The sequence below is a fragment of the Heptranchias perlo genome, chromosome 1, assembly GCF_035084215.1.
Source record: "Heptranchias perlo isolate sHepPer1 chromosome 1, sHepPer1.hap1, whole genome shotgun sequence".
Lineage (NCBI taxonomy): Eukaryota > Metazoa > Chordata > Chondrichthyes > Hexanchiformes > Hexanchidae > Heptranchias > Heptranchias perlo.
This window is the reverse complement of record NC_090325.1, coordinates 22,591,598-22,607,419: the sequence shown is the minus strand read 5'-3', so window position 1 is coordinate 22,607,419 and position 15,822 is coordinate 22,591,598. Positions and strand designations below refer to the sequence as shown.

At 44.0% G+C, this 15,822-nt stretch overlaps 1 long non-coding RNA gene across 1 annotated transcript in view; it reads left to right on the top strand.

Annotated features, from left to right (window-relative positions):
* Positions 1-15,564, top strand: part of LOC137323796 (uncharacterized) — a 46,921-nt gene extending 31,357 nt beyond the window's left edge. Inside the window, exons 2-3 of the long non-coding RNA XR_010963451.1 lie at positions 12,316-12,423; positions 14,993-15,564. This is a non-coding gene — a long non-coding RNA (uncharacterized lncRNA). The remainder of the gene's footprint in view (positions 1-12,315; positions 12,424-14,992) is intronic.
* Positions 15,565-15,822: the final 258 nt, after the last annotated feature.

The window sequence follows — 15,822 nt, the reverse complement described above, 5'->3', positions numbered from 1 at the left end:
TCACAGGTGTTACTGATCACAGGTCTTGCTGATCACTGGTGCTGCATATTACAGGTGTTACTGATCACAGGTGCTACTGATCACAGGTGTTGCTGATCACAGGTGTTGCTGATCACAGGTGCTGCAGATTACAGGTATTACGGAACACAGATGCTGCTGATTACAGGTGTTACTGATCACAGGTGTTGCTGATCACAGGTGCTCCCGATGACAGGTGCTACTGAGCACAGGTGCTACTGATGACAGGTGCTCCCGATGACAGGTGCTACTGAGCACAGGTGCTACTGATGGCAGGTGTTACTGATCACAGGTGTTGCTGATCACAGGTGTTACTGATTACAGGTGTTGCTGATCACAGGTGTTACTGATCATAGGTGTTACTGATCACAGGTGTTGCTGATCACAGGTGTTACTGATTACAGGTGTTGCTGATCACAGGTGTTACTGATCACAGGTGTTGCTGATCACAGGTGCTCCCAATGACAGGTGCTACTGAGCACAGGTGCTACTGATGGCAGGTGTTACTGATCACAGGTCTTGCTGATCACAGGTGTTACTGATTACAGGTGTTGCTGATCACAGCTGTTACTGATCATAGGTGCTGCAGATTACAGGTGTTACTGATCACAGGTGCTACTGATCACAGGTGTTGCTGATTACAGGTGTGGCTGATCACAGGTGTTACTAATCACAGGTGTTGCTGATCAAAGGTATTACGGATCACAGATGCTGCTGATCACAGGTGTTACTGATCATAGGTGTTACTGATCACAGGTGCTCCTGATGACAGGTGCTACTGAGCACAGGTGCTACTGATGGCAGGTGTTACTGATCACAGGTCTTGCTGATCACAGGTGTTACTGATTACAGGTGTTGCTGATCACAGGTGTTACTGATCATAGGTGCTGCAGATTACAGGTGTTACTGATCACAGGTGCTACTGATCACAGGTGTTGCTGATTACAGGTGTGGCTGATCACAGGTGTTACTAATCACAGGTGTTGCTGATCAAAGGTATTACGGATCACAGATGCTGATGATTACAGGTGTTACTGATCACTGGTGTTGCTGATCACAGGTGCTACTGACGACAGGTGTTACTGATCACAGGTGTTGCTGATCACAGGTGTTACTGATTACAGGTGTTGCTGATCACAAGTGTTACTAATCACAGGTGTTGCTGATCACAGGTATTACGGATCACAGGTGCTGCTGATTACAGGTGTTGCTGATCACAGGTGCTCCTGATGACAGGTGCTACTGATCACAGGTGCTGCTGATTACAGGTGTTACTAATCACAGGTGTTACTGATCACAGGTGCTACTGATGACAGATGTTGCTGATCACAGGTGTTGCTGATCACAGGTGTTACTGATCACAGGTGCTGCTGATTACAGGTGTTACTGATCACAGGTGTTGCTGATCACAGGTGCTACTGATGACAAGTGTTGCTGATAACAGGTGCTACTGATCATAGGTGTTGGTGATCACAGGTGCTACTGATGACAGGTGTTGCTGATCACAGGTGCTACTAATTACAGGTGTTGCTGATCATAGGTGCTACTGAGCACTGTTGCTACTGATTACTGGTGTAACTGATCACAGGTGCTACTGATTACAGGCATTACTGATCACAGGTGTTGCTGATCATAGGTGCTACTGAGCACAGGTGCTACTGATTACAGATGTTACTGTTTACGGGTGTTACTAATCGCAGGCGCTACTGATTACAGGTGTTACTGATCACAGGTGCTACTGATCACAGGTGTTGCTGATCACAGGTGTTACTGATCATAGGTGCCGCAGATTACAGGTGTTACTGATCACAGGTGCTACTGATCACAGGTGTTACTGATTACAGGTGTTGCTGATCACAGGTGTTACTAATCACAAGTGTTGCTGATCACAGGTATTGCGGATCACAGATGCTGCTGATTACAGGTGTTACTGATCACAGGTGTTGCTGATTACAGGTGCTCCCGATGACGGGTGCTACTGATCACAGGTGCTGCTGATCACAGGTGCTACTGATGACAGGTGTTACTGATCACAGGTGTTGCTGATCACAGGTGTTACTGATTACAGGTGTTGCTGATCACAAGTGTTAATAATCACAGGTGTTGCTGATCACAGGTATTATGGATTACAGGTGCTGCTGATTACAGGTGTTGCTCATCAAAGTGTTACGGATCACAGATGCTGCTGATTACAGGTGTTACTGATCACAGGTGTTGCTGATCACTGGTGCTGCAGATTACAGGTGTTACTGATCACAGGTGCTACTGATCACAGGTGTTGCTGATCACAGGTGCTGCAGATTACAGGTGCTACTGATCACAGGTGTTGCTGATCACAGGTGTTACTGATCATAGGTGTTACTGATCACAGGTGTTGCTGATCACAGGTATTACGGATCACAGATGCTGCTGATTACAGGTGTTACTGATCACAGGTGTTGCTGATCACAGGTGCTCCCGATGACAGGTGCTACTGAGCACAGGTGCTACTGATGGCAGGTGTTACTGATCACAGGTGTTGCTGATCACAGGTGTTACTGATTACAGGTGTTGCTGATCACAGGTGTTACTGATCATAGGTGTTACTGATCACAGGTGTTGCTGATCACAGGTGTTACTGATTACAGGTGTTGCTGATCACAGGTGTTAATAATCACAGGTGTTGCTGATCACAGGTATTACGGATCACAGGTGCTGCTGATTACAGGTGTTGCTAATCAAAGTGTTACGGATCACAGATGCTGCTGATTACAGGTGTTACTGATCACAGGTGTTGCTGATCACTGGTTCTGCAGATTACAGGTGTTACTGATCACAGGTGTTGCTGATCACAGTGTTACTGATCATAGGTGTTACTGATCACAGGTGTTGCTGATCACAGGTATTACTGATCACAGGTGTTGCTGATCACAGGTGCTCCCGATGACAGGTGCTACTGAGCACAGGTGCTACTGATGGCAGGTGTTACTGATCACAGGTCTTGCTGATCACAGGTGTTACTGATTACAGGTGTTGCTGATCACAGGTGTTACTGATTACAGGTGTTACTGATCACAGGTGTTGCTGATCACAGGTGCTGCTGATCACAGGTGCTACTGATGACAGGTGTTACTGATCACAGGTGTTGCTGATTACAGGTGTTACTGATCACAGGTGCTCCCGATGACAGGTGCTACTGTTCACAGGTGCTGCTGATCACAGGTGCTACTGATGACAGGTGTTACTGATCACAGGTGTGGCTGATCACAGGTGTTACCGATTACAGGTGTTGCTGATGACAGGTGTTACTAATCACAGGTGTTGCTGATCACAGGTATTACGGATCACAGATGCTGCTGATTACAGGTGTTGCTGATCACTGGTGTTGCTGATCACAGGTGCTACTGACGACAGGTGTTACTGATCACAGGTGTTGCTGATCACAGGTGTTACTGATTACAGGTGTTGCTGATCACAAGTGTTACTAATCACAGGTGTTGCTGATCACAGGTATTACGGATCACAGGTGCAGCTGATCATAGGTGCTGCTGATCACAGGTGCTACTGATGACAGGTGTTACTGATCACAGGTGTTACTGATCACAGGTGTTACTGATTACAGGTGTTGCTGATCACAAGTGTTACTAATCATAGATGTTGCTGATCACAGGTGTTGCTGATCACAGATGCTGCTGATCACAGGTGCTGCTGATCACAGGTGCTGCAGTTTACAGGTGTTACTGATCACAGGTGCTACTGATCACAGGTGTTGCTGATCACAGGTGTTACTGATCATAGGTGCTGCAGATTACAGGTGTTACTGATCACAGGTGCTACTGATCACATGTGTTACTGATTACAGGTGTTGCTGATCACAGGAGTTACTAATCACAGGTGTTGCTGATCACAGGTATTACGGATCACAGATGCTGCTGATTACAGGTGTTACTGATCACTGGTGTTGCTGATCACAGGTGCTCCCGATGACAGGTGTTACTGATCACTGGTGTTGCTGATCACAGGTGCTACTGACGACAGGTGTTACTGATCACAGGTGTTGCTGATCACAGGTGTTACTGATTACAGGTGCTACTGATGACAGGTGCTGCTGATTACAGGTGCTACTGATGACAGGTGTTACTGATCACAGGTGTTACTGATCACAGGTGTTGCTGATCACAGGTGTTACTGATCACAGGTGCTGCTGATTACAGGTGTTACTAATCACAGGTGTTGCTGATCACAGGTGCTACTGGTGACAAGTGTTGCTGATAACAGGTGCTACTGATCATAGTTGTTGCTGATCACAGGTGCTACTGATCATAGTTGTTGCTGATCACAGGTGCTACTGATCACAGGTGTTGCTGATCGCAGGTGTTGCTGATCACAGGTGCTGCAGATTACAGGTGCTACTGATCACAGGTGTTGCTGATCACAGTGTTACTGATCATAGGTGTTACTGATCACAGGTGTTGCTGATCACAGGTATTACGGATCACAGATGCTGCTGATTACAGGTGTTACTGATCACAGGTGTTGCTGATCACAGGTGCTCCCGATGACAGGTGCTACTGAGCACAGGTGCTACTGATGGCAGGTGTTACTGATCACAGGTCTTGCTGATCACAGGTGTTACTGATTACAGGTGTTGCTGATCACAGGTGTTACTGATTACAGGTGTTACTGATCACAGGTGTTGCTGATCACAGCTGCTGCTGATCACAGGTGCTACCGATGACAGGTGTTACTGATCACAGGTGTTGCTGATTACAGGTGTTACTGATCACAGGTGCTCCCGATGACAGGTGCTACTGTTCACAGGTGCTGCTGATCACAGGTGCTACTGATGACAGGTGTTACTGATCACAGGTGTGGCTGATCACAGGTGTTACCGATTACAGGTGTTGCTGATGACAGGTGTTACTAATCACAGGTGTTGCTGATCACAGGTATTACGGATCACAGATGCTGCTGATTACAGGTGTTGCTGATCACTGGTGTTGCTGATCACAGGTGCTACTGACGACAGGTGTTACTGATCACAGGTGTTGCTGATCACAGGTGTTACTGATTACAGGTGTTGCTGATCACAAGTGTTACTAATCACAGGTGTTGCTGATCACAGGTATTACGGATCACAGGTGCAGCTGATCATAGGTGCTGCTGATCACAGGTGCTACTGATGACAGGTGTTACTGATCACAGGTGTTACTGATCACAGGTGTTACTGATTACAGGTGTTGCTGATCACAAGTGTTACTAATCATAGATGTTGCTGATCACAGGTGTTGCTGATCACAGATGCTGCTGATCACAGGTGCTGCTGATCACAGGTGCTGCAGTTTACAGGTGTTACTGATCACAGGTGCTACTGATCACAGGTGTTGCTGATCACAGGTGTTACTGATCATAGGTGCTGCAGATTACAGGTGTTACTGATCACAGGTGCTACTGATCACATGTGTTACTGATTACAGGTGTTGCTGATCACAGGAGTTACTAATCACAGGTGTTGCTGATCACAGGTATTACGGATCACAGATGCTGCTGATTACAGGTGTTACTGATCACTGGTGTTGCTGATCACAGGTGCTCCCGATGACAGGTGTTACTGATCACTGGTGTTGCTGATCACAGGTGCTACTGACGACAGGTGTTACTGATCACAGGTGTTGCTGATCACAGGTGTTACTGATTACAGGTGCTACTGATGACAGGTGCTGCTGATTACAGGTGCTACTGATGACAGGTGTTACTGATCACAGGTGTTACTGATCACAGGTGTTGCTGATCACAGGTGTTACTGATCACAGGTGCTGCTGATTACAGGTGTTACTAATCACAGGTGTTGCTGATCACAGGTGCTACTGGTGACAAGTGTTGCTGATAACAGGTGCTACTGATCATAGTTGTTGCTGATCACAGGTGCTACTGATCATAGTTGTTGCTGATCACAGGTGCTACTGATCACAGGTGTTGCTGATCGCAGGTGTTGCTGATCACAGGTGCTGCAGATTACAGGTGCTACTGATCACAGGTGTTGCTGATCACAGTGTTACTGATCATAGGTGTTACTGATCACAGGTGTTGCTGATCACAGGTATTACGGATCACAGATGCTGCTGATTACAGGTGTTACTGATCACAGGTGTTGCTGATCACAGGTGCTCCCGATGACAGGTGCTACTGAGCACAGGTGCTACTGATGGCAGGTGTTACTGATCACAGGTCTTGCTGATCACAGGTGTTACTGATTACAGGTGTTGCTGATCACAGGTGTTACTGATTACAGGTGTTACTGATCACAGGTGTTGCTGATCACAGCTGCTGCTGATCACAGGTGCTACCGATGACAGGTGTTACTGATCACAGGTGTTGCTGATTACAGGTGTTACTGATCACAGGTGCTCCCGATGACAGGTGCTACTGTTCACAGGTGCTGCTGATCACAGGTGCTACTGATGACAGGTGTTACTGATCACAGGTGTGGCTGATCACAGGTGTTACCGATTACAGGTGTTGCTGATGACAGGTGTTACTAATCACAGGTGTTGCTGATCACAGGTATTACGGATCACAGATGCTGCTGATTACAGGTGTTGCTGATCACTGGTGTTGCTGATCACAGGTGCTACTGACGACAGGTGTTACTGATCACAGGTGTTGCTGATCACAGGTGTTACTGATTACAGGTGTTGCTGATCACAAGTGTTACTAATCACAGGTGTTGCTGATCACAGGTATTACGGATCACAGGTGCAGCTGATCATAGGTGCTGCTGATCACAGGTGCTACTGATGACAGGTGTTACTGATCACAGGTGTTACTGATCACAGGTGTTACTGATTACAGGTGTTGCTGATCACAAGTGTTACTAATCATAGATGTTGCTGATCACAGGTGTTGCTGATCACAGATGCTGCTGATCACAGGTGCTGCTGATCACAGGTGCTGCAGATTACAGGTGTTACTGATCACAGGTGCTACTGATCACAGGTGTTGCTGATCACAGGTGTTACTGATCATAGGTGCTGCAGATTACAGGTGTTACTGATCACAGGTGCTACTGATCACATGTGTTACTGATTACAGGTGTTGCTGATCACAGGAGTTACTAATCACAGGTGTTGCTGATCACAGGTATTACGGATCACAGATGCTGCTGATTACAGGTGTTACTGATCACTGGTGTTGCTGATCACAGGTGCTCCCGATGACAGGTGTTACTGATCACTGGTGTTGCTGATCACAGGTGCTACTGACGACAGGTGTTACTGATCACAGGTGTTGCTGATCACAGGTGTTACTGATTACAGGTGCTACTGATGACAGGTGCTGCTGATTACAGGTGCTACTGATGACAGGTGTTACTGATCACAGGTGTTACTGATCACAGGTGCTGCTGATTACAGGTGTTACTAATCACAGGTGTTGCTGATCACAGGTGCTACTGGTGACAAGTGTTGCTGATAACAGGTGCTACTGATCATAGTTGTTGCTGATCACAGGTGCTACTGATCATAGTTGTTGCTGATCACAGGTGCTACTGATCACAGGTGTTGCTGATCGCAGGTGTTGCTGATCACAGGTGCTGCAGATTACAGGTGCTACTGATCACAGGTGTTGCTGATCACAGTGTTACTGATCATAGGTGTTACTGATCACAGGTGTTGCTGATCACAGGTATTACGGATCACAGATGCTGCTGATTACAGGTGTTACTGATCACAGGTGTTGCTGATCACAGGTGCTCCCGATGACAGGTGCTACTGAGCACAGGTGCTACTGATGGCAGGTGTTACTGATCACAGGTCTTGCTGATCACAGGTGTTACTGATTACAGGTGTTACTGATCACAGGTGTTGCTGATCACAGGTGCTGCTGATCACAGGTGCTACTGATGACAGGTGTTACTGATCACAGGTGTTGCTGATTACAGGTGTTCCTGATCACAGGTGCTCCCGATGACAGGTGCTACTGTTCACAGGTGCTGCTGATCACAGGTGCTACTGATGACAGGTGTTACTGATCACAGGTGTGGCTGATCACAGGTGTTACCGATTACAGGTGTTGCTGATGACAGGTGTTACTAATCACAGGTGTTGCTGATCACAGGTATTACGGATCACAGATGCTGCTGATTACAGGTGTTGCTGATCACTGGTGTTGCTGATCACAGGTGCTACTGACGACAGGTGTTACTGATCACAGGTGTTGCTGATCACAGGTGTTACTGATTACAGGTGTTGCTGATCACAAGTGTTACTAATCACAGGTGTTGCTGATCACAGGTATTACGGATCACAGGTGCAGCTGATCATAGGTGTTACTGATCACAGGTGTTACTGATCACAGGTGTTACTGATTACAGGTGTTGCTGATCACAAGTGTTACTAATCATAGATGTTGCTGATCACAGGTGTTGCTGATCACAGATGCTGCTGATCACAGGTGCTGCTGATCACAGGTGCTGCAGATTACAGGTGTTACTGATCACAGGTGCTACTGATCACAGGTGTTGCTGATCACAGGTGTTACTGATCATAGGTGCTGCAGATTACAGGTGTTACTGATCACAGGTGCTACTGATCACATGTGTTACTGATTACAGGTGTTGCTGATCACAGGAGTTACTAATCACAGGTGTTGCTGATCACAGGTATTACGGATCACAGATGCTGCTGATTACAGGTGTTACTGATCACTGGTGTTGCTGATCACAGGTGCTCCCGATGACAGGTGTTACTGATCACTGGTGTTGCTGATCACAGGTGCTACTGACGACAGGTGTTACTGATCACAGGTGTTGCTGATCACAGGTGTTACTGATTACAGGTGCTACTGATGACAGGTGCTGCTGATTACAGGTGCTACTGATGACAGGTGTTACTGATCACAGGTGTTACTGATCACAGGTGTTGCTGATCACAGGTGTTACTGATCACAGGTGCTGCTGATTACAGGTGTTACTAATCACAGGTGTTGCTGATCACAGGTGCTACTGGTGACAAGTGTTGCTGATAACAGGTGCTACTGATCATAGTTGTTGCTGATCACAGGTGCTACTGATCATAGTTGTTGCTGATCACAGGTGCTACTGATGACAGGTGTTGCTGATTACAGGTGCTACTAATTACAGGTGTTGCTGATCATAGGTGCTACTGAGCACTGGTGCTACTGATTACTGGTGTAACTGATCACAGGTGTTACTGATCGCAGGCGCTACTGATTACAGGTGTTACTGATCACAGGCGCTACTGATCATAGGTGCTATTGATCACAGGTGCTGCAGATCACAGGTGTTGCTGATCACAGGTGTTGCTGATCACAGGTTTAGCTGATCACAGGTGCTGTCTCTCTGAGATGTTCATAATAGCTATCAGCTACCTGAAATGAAAGCTTTGAGAATTCAATTTCCAGTTTCTTTCAAAGTTTTCTGGGGAAAGCAAGATAACTCTTAACTCCTCACAGCATTGAGTGAACACATTTTTCTACCTTTCTTGGTGATTCACAGATTGTATGTTGGAAAATTCTGCAAACTGCACAGATGTGGTTGTAAGTTCTGTCCAACTGATGTGAAGTAAAAATATCCAGTCAAAGCTCAGGCTTTCGAATCAGGCCGAGGCCTTGAAGTACAAACTTTCATGGAAGCAATTAAAAAACACAAAAAACAATTTCAAAAGCAAAATACTGCGGATGCTGGGAAATCTGAAATAAAAACAGAAAATGCTGGAAAAGCTCAGCAAGTCAGGCAGAATCTGTGGAGAAAGAAACAGAGTTAACGTTTCAGGTCGATGACCTTCGTCATAAACAACTTACTGTGTTTATTTAATCATGTCATGTGAAATATATTTATATTTTGTTTAAAATCTTATTTTTGGACATTATAAATTTTAGTTACTGAGGAATAAATGGTGGTGAAAATTCTTTTCAAAAACCACCTTGAGTGACGGTGAAATGTTGACCTGCTCTATGGTTTTTTCCATTATAAATATTTACATAGATGATTTCAAAGTTAAATGTTGGTACTAAAAATGGGCCTCAAAAGCATGACAGAAGAAGTAAGGTTTATGGCTAGGAAGTCTCACTAGATTTTTAATACTATATATAAGAAATGGTTATGTTCCCTTCCCAAAAAGACAAAGGTAGAGAAGAAATTATACCAAGTATGAAACCTTCAGTGCAAACTCAGCAAACATTCATCTATGTTGCTCTGAGACTGGTACATGTTTAAGTGCTCACTGGTCACAAAGACTGGAGTTATACTGACACTCCCCACAGGTGATTTTTTTTTGTACTGTGAAAACCACTGCTGACTTCCTGGACATATAATTAAGGCTGGCAAGATGGCTCATATATCATGTATGTTCACATGCATGGCAAATTTACCGAAACATGATGCAAAATAGATTAGATAACAACAACTTGCATTCATATAGCGCCTTTAATGTGGTAAAATGTCCCAAGGCACTTCATGGGAGCGTTATCAGGCAAAATTTGACACCGAGCCACATAAGGAGATATTAGGATGGGTGACCAAAAGCTTGGTCAAAGAGGTAGGTTTTAAAGAGCATCTTAAAGGAGGAGAGAGAGGTAGAGAGGCAGACAGGTTTAGGGAGGGAATTCTAAAGCTTAGGGCCTAGGCAGCTGAAGGCACGGCCACCAATGGTGGAGCAATTATAATCGGGGATGTGCAAAAGGCCAGAATTGGAGGAACGCAGAGATCTTGGAGGGTTGTAGGGCTGGAGGAGGTTACAGAGATAGGAAGTGGCAAAAGCAAAAGCAAAAGTTACACAGTTTAAGCATTGGAGTCTGAAAAATAAAAACCAATTACACACAACGAAACTTCCTCAGATAGCTCCTTGGGTCATGATGTTAGGACGTAACATGATCATCCAGCATACCTTTCTCAGCACATAAACTCAGGCAGACTGAAGTTATACTCCAGCTTGGGAAACCATTTGCTGGAAAGCACTTCACATTCATTCAAAAGCAGAGAAATATTTCACATCTCACATCCTTGGGAGTAGAGACTAACCCTATAACAGTGTAGTGCTATCACTGAAAAAAATATTTTTGCAATAGTATACAGCAACGGAGATAATCTGCGGGAAAGTCAATAACTGCAGAAATATATAGAATACAGAATGCTTGACCACTATACTCACGGTGATGGATAGAAATCTGATGACTTTATGGAATAAAATCCCCAACTGCAGTTTGAAAACCTATGGCCTAAGGAACTATGTCATCAAAATGAGTTACCTCATCAGCAGCACTGAAAGGGTAAAATGCGTAGATGCATGAAAAAGAATATTATTTACTTAGATTGCAGTACGAGACAAATGAGCACAAAATGAAAAGGCTTCAAGTGAGATTAGAAATTTTAATCTAAATTACTTTTCCCACTGAGTGATGATTATTGATAATAGACTCCTGGCTGAAACTATTAATATTATGCTGATTGATTCTTTTAAGAAAGGGACCAGAAGAATATTTGATTAAGAATGGGATGGAAGATAATAAAGAGATTATCAGATACTGAAGGAATGGTTACTGTGCTACTGGGGCTTGGATGGGTCATCATGTGGAACACACTTGGTCAAGGTTGAATATTATAGAGTGTAATGTTAGGTTAATATCCTAAGATTTACTTAGATTGACTTGGGCCAAGGAGAAATTTTAGAGCCTTAAATACTTGGAAGTTTTACCTGTGATTATTCAAATCCCTCAGAAGATTAACTAAACTGATGGGCTGACGATCAGTGAAACTTCATGTCATGTGTGGAAGAATTAGGTTTGATGGGCAAAATGGCCCTTTCTATAGTATTTTTGAATGTGCTTACAAAATTGTTTATATGCTTTTTATCATGCTGTGCAAATATTGGTTTAATTTTCTTATTTGGTCCTGGAAAAGGTTGATGTGGATTTTAACTTGAGTTGTGCTGCTATAAATTGTACAGCCACAGGGTTTAGTTTTCCATTAAAGTTGTACTAAATTCTGGACATTTAAGGCTGCAGTTATACATTATCTTTGGAGTGAGATACCTATAGAGCAGCTGTGTTTGACTATGCCGTTTCTAAGATTAATTTATCTGTTGGAAATTTTCTTTAACATTGTTGCTGAAAAGCATTTGGCGCTCCAGAAATATTGTAGCATTGTCTCAGTGTTGGTTTGAGGTTGGAGAGAATTGCGTGAAATCCCCTTAAGACTTTGTGTTACTCTTTGGTGGGGTTTGTTGAAATGCGTTTTAAAGCAGTAACTTTATCTTTTTGTTTTCTTCTTTTTTATCACTTCTCCTAAATCTACCTTTTCAGGCGCCAAAGATGTTCAGGTTTTGAAGCTTTACATGTTGGTTTCAGTGCCTCATAACCCAGATTCTCTGCAGATAATAATGTGGTTTGAGAAGACGACGCCTTTTCTTGGTAAGTTATTTCAAGCAATTTTTAACATTTCTGCAATAAAGTAGTGTCATAATTCTGAATACAAGCACTTAACATGATCCCATTGATAATCCGTATGAAAACTGCTTTGAATTCGGACAGAAGAAAATAGAATTAGTGAGCTCTGCATAGAGAACAATTGTTTTATAGTTGGTTTAAAAACAACCTATCACTGCAAACAGATACCTCAGTGAGGTAATTTGCTGGCATCTGACACCAAGAGCTGAAAGAGCTTATAGCAATTTTCACAATTGTATTCTCAAAGGTGTGAAACAATTTCAGAGCAGCTCATGAGCATGGGCCAAAACTGCCCACATTTTGCTAATCTTACTCACAGAGGCCAAGGAGATGGCATAAGATCATAGGGCATCACCATGTCCCATGGAATCTTTGACAACCCTGTCAAATACTGGTCCCTATAACTATTTATTCAGTTCCATTTTGGGAGATAACACAATATTTACTATTTTTTTTGTGAAAGCCTCTTCACAGATCCTCTAATAGAAAGAAAGAAAGAACTTGCATTTACATAGTGCCTTTCACGACCTCAGGACATCCAAAAGCGCTTTACAGTCAATGAAGTATTTTTTTAAAGTGTAGTCACTGTTGTAACATAGGAAATGTGGCAGCCAATTAGTTTTGCTTGAGACTTCTTTGTACTTACAATTCCCTAGTTCTATATTCACAGTGCGAGTTCCTTTTGTAGCCCTTAAAATGGTTTGGAATGACGATGCAACACTTTGTTGTCTATTACATAACAGATATCTTTAACTAAACATACGAACATATGAACTAAGAGCAGGAGTAGGCCATTCGGCCCCTCGAGCCTGCTCTGCCATTTGATAAGATCATGGCTGATCTGATTGTGACCTCAACCCTACTTTCCCATCTACCTACTATAACCTTTGACTCCCTTGTTAATCAGGAATCTATCTAACTCAGCCTTAAAAATATTCAATGACCCTGCCTCCACCGCTCTCTGGGGGAGGGAGTTCCACAGACTCACGACCCTCTGAGAGAAAAAAATTCTCCTCATCTCTGTCTTAATTGGGAGACCCCTTATTTTTAAACTGTGGTCCCTTGTTCTAGTCTCTCCCACAAGGAGAAACGTCCTCTCAGCATCTACCCCTTCTAGTCCCCTCAGGATCTTATATATTTCAATAAGATCACCTCTCATTCCTCTAAACTCCAGGCCCAACTTGTCCAACTTTTCCTGAGATAATCTCCTCATCCCAGGAATCAGTCGAGTGAACCTTCTTTGAACCGCCTCTAAAGCAATTATATCCTTTCTTAAATAAGGAGACCAAAACTGCACACAGTATTCTAGATGTGGTCTCACCAATGCCCTGTACAACTGTAGCAAAACATCTCTACTTTTATATTCCATTCCCCTTGCAATAAATGACAGCATTCCATTTGCCTTCCTAATCACTTGCTGTACCTGCATACTAACTTTTTGTGATTCATGTACTAGAACACCCAGCTCCCTCTGTACCTCAGAGTTCTGCAATCTCTCTCCATTTAAATAATACACTGCTTTTCTCTTCCTCCTGCCAAAGTGGACAAGTTCACATTTTCCCACATTATACTCCATCTGCCAAATTTTTGCCCACTCACTTAACCTATCTATATCCCTTTGCAGGCTCCTTATGTCCTCTTCACATCTTACTTTCCTGCCTATTTTTGTGTCATCAGCAAATTTAGCAACCATACATTCGGTCCCTTCATCCAAGTCATTGATATAGATTGTAAATAGTTGAGGCCCCAGCACTGATCCCTGTGGCACTCCACTCGTTACATCTTACCAACCTGAAAATGACCCATTTATGCCTACTCTCTGTTTCCTGTTAGCTAACCAATCCTTTATCCATGCTAATATGTTACCCCCTACACCATGAGTTCTTATTTTGTGTAGTAGCCTTTGATGTGACACCTTGTCAAAAGCCTTCTGGAAATCCAAATACACCACATCCACAGGATCCCCTTTATCCAAGTTGCTTGTTACTTCCTCAAAGAACTCTAATAAATTAGTGAAACATGATTTCCCTTTCACAAAGTTGTGTTGACTCTGCCTGATTGCAATATGCTTGAAGAAATAGCATCTGCTGCAAAAAGCTTATTAGTTTTGGGGTGGTGCTTCACTCATCGCTGAGTGATTGAAAAAATAATTGGGAAACACCTGCATCAGGCTCAGGATCATTGTTATTTAACCCTTACAGTACCAGTGGACCCAAAGAATGTCAGTCTCCCAAAGTCAGTCACTTTTTTTAATTTAGTGTTACAGTCAGACACTGAAACAGACTCTAACTTTTTTATGATGTGGTGATGGACTGGGGTGGACAAATGTAAGGAATCTTACACGCTCACACCAATCAAAGGTGTCGTTGGTGTTCAGACAGGTTAGCCATGGAAAACAGTGCCACGGCAACCTCTGCAAGACATGCCAGATCATCGACACAGATACCACCATCACACGAGAGGACACCACCCAGCAGGTACATGGTTCATACTCCTGTGACTCGGCCAACGTTGTCTACCTCATATGTTGCAGGAAAGGATGCCCCGGAGCATGGTACATTGGCGAGACCATGCAGACACTGCGACAACGGATGAACGGACACCGCGCAACAATCGCCAGACAGGAGGGTTCCCTCCCAGTCGGGGAACATTTTAGCAGTCAAGGATATTCAGCCACCGATCTTCGGGTAAGCGTTCTCCAAGGCGGCCTTCGAGACACACGACAACGCAAAATCATCGAGCAGAAATTGATAGCCAAGTTCCGCACCCATGAGGACGGCCTCAACCGGGATCTTGGGTTCATGTCACGCTACACGTAACCCCACCAGCAGGGAAAAAAAAAGTTCTCTGTTTTTAATACAACTGGACATTCTTTCTCTCTCTCTCTGCCTTTCGGGTCTCTTTCTCTCTCTGGCTTTGTAATCTGACCTATTGTGTATTCAGAACTGTTTTCCATGGCTAACCTGTCTGAACACCAACGACACCTTTGATTGGCGTGAGCGTGTTCCAGCCTAATATAAGATATGCGATTTGAGAACCTTTCACTCACTCACTCACCTGACGAAGGAGATAATCTCCGAAAGCTTGTGATTTTAAAATAAAATTGTTGGACTATAACCTGGTGTTGTAAGAGTCCTAACTTTTTTACGCAGTGAGTAGTTATGGTCTGGAATGTGCTGCCTGAAAGGGTGGTGGAAGCAGATTCATTCATGGCTTTCAAAAAGGAATTGGATAAATGCTTGAAGGGAAAAAATTTGCAAGGGAAAGAGCGGGGGAATGGGACTAACTGGATTGCTCTTACAAAGAGCCGTCATGGACTCGATGGGCTGAATAGCCTCCTTCTGTGCTGTAACCATTCTATGA